Source organism: Neovison vison, chromosome 5 (assembly GCF_020171115.1).
Source record: "Neovison vison isolate M4711 chromosome 5, ASM_NN_V1, whole genome shotgun sequence".
Classification (NCBI taxonomy): domain Eukaryota; kingdom Metazoa; phylum Chordata; class Mammalia; order Carnivora; family Mustelidae; genus Neogale; species Neogale vison.
In genome coordinates, this window is record NC_058095.1 from 117,195,754 (window position 1) to 117,203,348 (window position 7,595).

Genomic DNA, 7,595 nt, shown 5'->3' on the forward strand with positions numbered 1-7,595 from the left:
TGATAATAAGAGAAATAATAATATGAAATGATAAGAAGAGAAATCTTTGATTTTCATGTAATTAAATTTATCAATTTCTCCTTGCCATTTGCTCTGCAAAAATCTTATATAAGAAGTTCCTTTTCTGCCTCTAGGACACAATGAAGTTTTCCTTAATTTTCCTTTATTAGCTCTACAATTTAACCTTCAAAATTAAATATTTAATCCATCTAGTTTCCATCCTTGAATGCTGTATTTGATTAAGTTTCTTGTTCTCTAGATGGAGAACTAAGCTTCTTGCTGCAATCTACGTAAACTCTCTATCTTTCCCTAGTGATTTTTGGTAATGCTTTATTGTATATGAAATGGCCAGATACAATGGTCTAGTTTCTAGCTCTCTATTCTTTCAGTTGGTTTATCTGTGTGTGTGTGTGTGTGGTTTGTTTGTTTTTGGGTTTTTTTGTTTTTTGGGGTTTTTTTTTAGATTTTATTTATTTATTTGAGAGAGAGAGAGAGAATGAGAGGGGAGGCCAGAGGGAGAAGCAGACTCCCCACAGAGCTGGGAGCCTGACATGGGACTTGATCCTAGGACTCCGGGATCATGACCTGAGCCGAAGGCAGTCACTTAACCAACTGAGCCACCCAAGCACCCCTGTATGTTTTTATAAATGCCAAAATTTAAAACATGTAACTAATACTATAGCATACTATAGTATATCTTATTTTATCTTCTTTTAAAAAATTGATTGAGCTCTTGTGCATTCTTATACTTCTCTATACATTTTAGAGCATTGTAGGTTTTTTTAAAAAGAATAAAAATCCTATAATTGGGAATGGATAGAATATACATTAATTTAAAAGTTGAGGGCAGAATTGAAGAATTTAATAGAAGAAATATATTGTTATCTAGAACATATAAATAACTTTGTCAAATTAACAACAAAGATCATAAAGCTGTAACAGAAAGTAAATAAAGAATATATATTTAGCCAGTTTATGGAATAGGAAACCATAAGAGTCAATAAGCATATGAAGACATGTGCTTAAAGTCATTGGCATTAAACAAGGTTGGTTAAATACACTGGGACATTATTTTATATCTCAGTTACTTTCACATTAAAACACTTTATAATCCCAAGTGTTGTTGGGATGTTTCCTAAAATTAGAAAATTCTACTGGTCATGAGATTATCTTTGAAACGCTCCTAGAAATCCAAATGCAATTTTTTTTTTTTATGCTCAGCACAGGATAAGTACTTAGTATATTGTGTTTACTGCCTTAGACAATCAAAGTAAAAAAAAAAAATTGCATTATCAAGAATGTATCAGCTTGAACAAGAACACAACCATAATCTCACCTTGCTCAATAAAGGTAATAAGACAGGCAAATATCTTGGATTTCCTAAAACCTATATTAAGATGAATTGCTGATGCATATTTCACACAGATAAAAGGTCATATAATCAATATTTTAATAATTATAAACAATTTGGGGCAACTTCACAATGCGTATATAGCAACAGTGAGGGCCTTTGTAATGTTTTCTGTAACAATTAAGGGAAACAACTCCAAGAAAAATACAGATTTAAATCTCTTAACTTATGGTACATTTTTTCTTGCCTTTGATTTTTCCCTTTGATAATTATTTATTATCTTCACACATTTAAATATCATTTTTTAACTTAAGACTAATTTTACACTTAATGGGACTTTTTTTCCTATGTATGCAGCATCAAAACTCTTAATTCTCTTATCTTAAGGTACCAAAAAAACCTTCTTTCTTCAACATGATGGACATTCGTGTCATTATGTAGTATACAAGAGACAGGAAAGAAATGAATATGAAATCAAAGTACACATCAGAGTGATCTAGACGACAGGAAAAAATGGGCATGGCAAGAGGACGACAACTCAGAGTTTAAAGGATCTTGTAAAAATCAAAGCAGTAATGAATTTCACTAGACACAACCAGCCCCTGTTATCAGTAGATGAATAGAAATCTCTGTTTTTCTTTCAGGGGTAAGAATAGGAAAAGAAAATGACAAAAGACAAGTGAAAGTTAGGTAGTTGAGGGGAAAAGTACTACTCTGAAGACAATTTCTTATTATGAATTGCATTTTATTTTAAAGAAGTTTATTTATGTGTTCAGTTAAGTGTTTAATCTCCCCAAATTCTATCCATTTTTCATAGCTACAAAACCCACAAAATAATATCTGTAATAATTATTTCCTCTAGTCCCCCACAAAATGATTTCAAAGATATTATTTCAGTTATTTCACATGGTTACAAATGTAGTTAGGTCAGGCACAAGATATTATTAGCAAACTGACACTGTATTTTAAAAAGTCAAGTTAGATCTTCTGTTTAGTTCACTGAACTAAACCTAATTTTTCTTACTCCAAATGCCATATTGTTGCCATGTACATTATTCTATAATATTAAGCAATTGTAGTAGTTTCAAGTAATTCAGCAGATACAAAATGAACCTTACGTAGGTTTGCATGTTTAGGTAAGAGAGCAGTAAGTGATTATCACCTTAATCTGGCACCTTCTACTAATCATGCCGATAATGTTCTATGGAGCAGTTTAAAAGACAGTCCTTGTGTTTACTAAATATAGTTTTGGCTTTAGGACAGATTTAGAATGATTGTGAGACAAAAATTAAAAGATCGTAACATGTCAAACTTCATTTTTGTAAACACAGAAGTAAAATATATTATGGCTTTTGAGCCAAATGAGTAAGAAAAATGAAATTGGTTGGGGCGGGGGTGGAGATCCAATAGGTGGATGGACAAGGACAGTTCTGGCAAAATGGCAAGAGAATCAGATATAAATTTTAAGGGCACCTGTCTGGCTCCGTGGGTTAAAGCCTCGGCCTTCAGCTCAGGTCATGATCTCAGGGTCCTGGGATTGAGGCCTGCCTTGGGCTCTCTGCTAAGCAGAGAAGCTCTCTGCTTCTACCTCTCTCTCTGCCTACTGCTCTGCTCTGCCTACTTGGGATTTCTCTCTGTCAAATAACCAAATAAAGTCAAGAAAAAAAAAAAGAAAATAAAGAAATTTCAAATGTACCAGCAGATTAAACTGCAAAACAGTTTGAATACAAACAAGAAATGTATTTTGAGGAATAACCCTGTGAGATTTGGGGGAAAAAAAAAAAGGAAAGAGAAACACTAACTGCTAGTAGAGGAAACGCAATACAGGAAAGAAAAAGAACAAAGTGAACAAACTGCAAGGAAAATAAATGATCCGTGTCTGGATCATCCCATGGGCACTCGGGTCATGCAGCTGGAGACGTTTAGTACCTAATTATGGGCAGGATCAAATCCACCAAAGGAACTTACTTCTCCCTCTTATCTTTCCTGCATGACTGTACCCAAATATTTATAGACTATGATGTTTCTCTTTTTGTTAACTGCCTAACCCCCATGTCCTACCACGGCTTTCATTACAGATGAATTAATTATTCTTCAATATATTCCATGTGTAAATCACTGTTGTATTTGTTATTAGGCTTTAAAATGGGAAAGAAGAATGATTATAATATCACATTTTAGTTTTTAATTTTCTTTTGTAAGAGTAAGGAGAATGGGAAACAATGATTTAATATAATGGAATCTCTCTGGATTAACTATATTTTGCTTTAATAAGCTTATTTGCACATATATATTTGCTATTTTAAGTTTTTAAGTGTAAATTCCATGCTATTCATTACATTCAAATGTTGTGCAACCATCACCACTATCTATTTCCAAAAATTGTTTAATATTATAACAAAAACTCAATAAACAATTAGTAATATGGACTACTTCATAAATTCATATGATATTCTTGCACAGGGGCCATGCTAAGCTTCTCTCTACTCTTCTAATTTTTGTGAATGTGCTGCCAAAGTGAGCACGTGAGTAGTTTTTCTCACAGTAGTATCCATGTTAGAGCTTCAGGAAATCCACCAAATAGAATGATGGCATTCTATTGGAAATTAATAGTAAGAAGAATTTGTGCCACATGTTCCTGCTCCCTGCTTCATTCTAAATTCTAAATTGCCAAAATTCTTCACTCATTCTTATAATTCTAAGATAAGATATATTTGCACTCAAGCCTGAGATCTAAAAGTGATGCAAAGCACCAACTTAGCAGAATTATACTTTCTCAGTCAACTGGGGTTTGAGGTTTTGATTGATGTCATTATGTGATATTATGTAAAGCAAGTTAGACCTCAAAGGAAAGGTATTACATATGCATTTATGTGCAGATTTAAATTCATTATATTTAATTTCTTAAAATTTGTATGTTTAAATTTTGTGTATCCAACTGTTATAACAACATATGCTGGGATCATGGCTATAGCAGTGTTACTTGAATTACATGAATGGTGTGCTATATAAGAACCCATTCTCTGAATATCCTTTTTTAGCTTATATGATATTTAAGGATTCTTGTTTTCTTTTTTTAATAAGGATTTTATTTATTTATTTGACAGAGAGAGAGTGCACACAAGGCGGGGGGGGCAGGGGGCTTGCGGGGAGGGACTAGGGAAGGGGCAGAGGGAGAGGGAGAAGCAGAAGTCTCACTGAGCAGGAAGGAAGCCTGATGCTGGGCTCTATCCCAGGACCTGAGATCATGCCCAGAGGAACCAAAGGCAGATGCTTAACCAACTGAGCCACCCAGGTTCCCCTTGTTTTCCTGATAAATTTCTTAAGTATATATCTGGTAATAAACTCGAGGATTATAAAAATGAAAACTCTATTTTGAAAAAGTAGTGAAAAATATTTTTTATTCTAACACTTTCTAATCATTTATATCCTTTTAAAGTAACTGTTAAAATAGAATATTCTTTTTTTTTTTTTTTTTTTTAGATTTTATTTATTTATTTGAGAGAGAGAGACAGTGAGAGAGAGCATGAGCGAGGAGAAGGTCAGAGAGCGAAGCAGACTCCCCATGGAGCTGGGAGCTTGATGTGGGACTCGATCCCGGGACTCCAGGATCACACCCTGAGCCGAAGGCAGTCGTCCAACCAACTGAGCCACCCAGGCGTCCCTAAAATAGAATATTCTTAATAATAGATTGAAAACTATTTTTATAGGCCTAGTTAATCATGTGTTACTTTATATAATGAAAGGTTATTGATTTTCACATTATACATAGTATGTCTTCCTGAATGAAATCCATTTGTGTCTCAAAGTGGAATATGCATACTAAAACAATACCATAAGTAATATTCAGCTGCTTCTTTGATAAACATGTTCCAAACAATTAAATCTCAAATTTCAGCACTCCAAAATGCTTCCTACTCATGTATTATCTTACTTTATCATTTGTTCTGCTTTCTTTATAATTTACCTTAGGCTTGATGCTTCTTAAACTCCTACATTCATCCCATCCCAGGTCATGTGAATTCATCCATTTTTATTTTTTATCAGGGCCACTGTTTTTTAGCCCTATCCTCTATCCAAACTTAGCCCCCCAAAAAATACTTATCCTTAAAACCAGTCATATCTGTCAAACCATTATCAAGTGATCAGTAACTTTGGGACTTTCTATACAGTTCAAATGGTCTTTCCAGCATCTTGGGTAATGTTAAATTCACTTTTTAATTAAACACATCTTACTTTTCACTTGTCATTCATATATATATATATATATATATATATATGATTTTATTTATTTATCTGACAGACAGAGATCCCAAGTAGGCAGAGAGGCAGACAGAGAGAGAAGAGGAAGCAGGCCCCCCACTGAGTAGAGAGCCTGATATGGGACTCTATCTCAGGGCCCTGGGATCATGACCTGAGTCGAAGGCAGAGGCTTTAACACACTGAGCCACTCAGGTGCCCCACTTGTCCTATTTTTAAAATAATCTCCATCCCAATAACCTATAGATCTCCTCCTTTTTACCCTACTTGAGCAATATCATCACCAAGACTGCCAGGATGTTAGCCTGCTCCATTTGCAAAATTTAAAATATGGAATTTTACTCTCTGACCAAAGTCTCATACCCAAGCAACATTCTTCTACTTCACAATATACTGGAAATTAAATGGGCTCTGAAGTTTAAATATAAGCTTTACACTTACTGACTATGTGAATTTTGGAATAATTCTTGATCTCTGAACCTCATTTTTCTCTCATTTAAAACGAAAAGAAAATTACTGTGTATCCCATGGAGTTTATTTAAATACATGTTTAAATATATCTTTGCCTATAGTATATCCATTTTGAAAATGGCAGAAAGCAGTTAGATATATATTTTTCTGTATTTCAAAAAAAAAAGTCAGTAAGGTGAAAATACCACTTTTGGTTTTAGACTCCAGATATAACTATATGGTAACTCATATATATGTCCTTAATTACCATCTCAGAGAAAGAAGGAAATTCTCTACTTAGGGCTATCTTATTAACTTTAGGTTTTTGGTTTTTTTTTTCTTTTTGCCTGGAGGGGATTAGTTTCAAGATGATCATCTTTTTCTCTTACATTTTAGAATAGGGTTAATAACCAATTAGAACCGTGGAGAATGTGACTGGAAGATGTCCAATTCTGTGGCATGAGAGAACACACGAGATAGATAATTATCACTGGCGTTTGTTACACTACAAATATAATCATGTTTTGAAATGTCAAAATGTTATATGATTTTTACAAAGGTAAATAAATTGGCAACACAAAACACAACCAGCATTTATTGCCGTAGCTAATTCTGTAATTGTAGGGGATTTTTTGTTTGTTTAAAGGAGGAAGTTAATATGATCATACATTCAATAACTGAAAGGTTTGTCACAAAAATGGGATAACTTTATGTGTCATTTTGCCACCATTGTCAAAAGAGAACTCAGGAAGTAGTTCAATGGCTTTATATTTGGGGAGGAATTCAAGCAGCCTCATTAAAAGATGTCCACAAGCAATCTTTGTGTCATCAATATATAAAATTGAATGCAGAATTTAGTAACAAATTTTTATTGTTTGTATCTTTAGAGTGTTTTTTCAGCTTTTAATAATTTAATTAATGTCAGTATCAGTCCATAGTTTAACATACTTCTTCTTTTGCAAAATATTAGCTATTTATTTTTATTCCATTTAAAAAATGAGTTCATTCTGAAAAAAAAAAAAATGTGCTCATTCCGTAAGTCTGTTGGATTTTGCAATACAACTTTAAACAAAGCAACAGATGATTTCTGGTTCTTTAGCTGAAATCCATCTCTAAATATGTCCTCCATTTCTACAACACACAATTTCCCAATATGTTCTTCAGCTACAAAAGCTGAATATAATGAGACAACAGATTTTCATTTATATTGTCACATTTGATTACTTCTGTTGCAAGTCTTGTCTGAAACTCCGACATACATATCAATGATTACCATTATTCCTATTTAAAAGTAAGCAAACTTCAAAGGGTCTTTCTCTTTCCCTTTCTTTCTATCTTTCTTTCAAGTAGTGCTTTCTTAGATGGTGTTTGTGTGCCACCAACACAACACATTGTTTATTGGCAAAAAACAGGAAACAATACCTGGGATCTCTGGAACAAGAGCTTGCTAAGAGAGTTTATCTAATATTTGCATAGACATTCAAAATGATTAGAATCCTTGCATTGCATTAGTAGTTCTGACAAATGAAGGCCA

At 33.4% G+C, this 7,595-nt stretch overlaps 1 non-coding gene across 1 annotated transcript; it reads right to left on the bottom strand.

Annotated features, from left to right (window-relative positions):
- Positions 1 to 3,769: 3,769 nt before the first annotated feature.
- LOC122908060 lies at positions 3,770 to 3,876 on the bottom strand. Its single transcript, XR_006384858.1, has one exon. It is a non-coding gene; the product is annotated as a U6 spliceosomal RNA (small nuclear RNA).
- Positions 3,877 to 7,595: the final 3,719 nt, after the last annotated feature.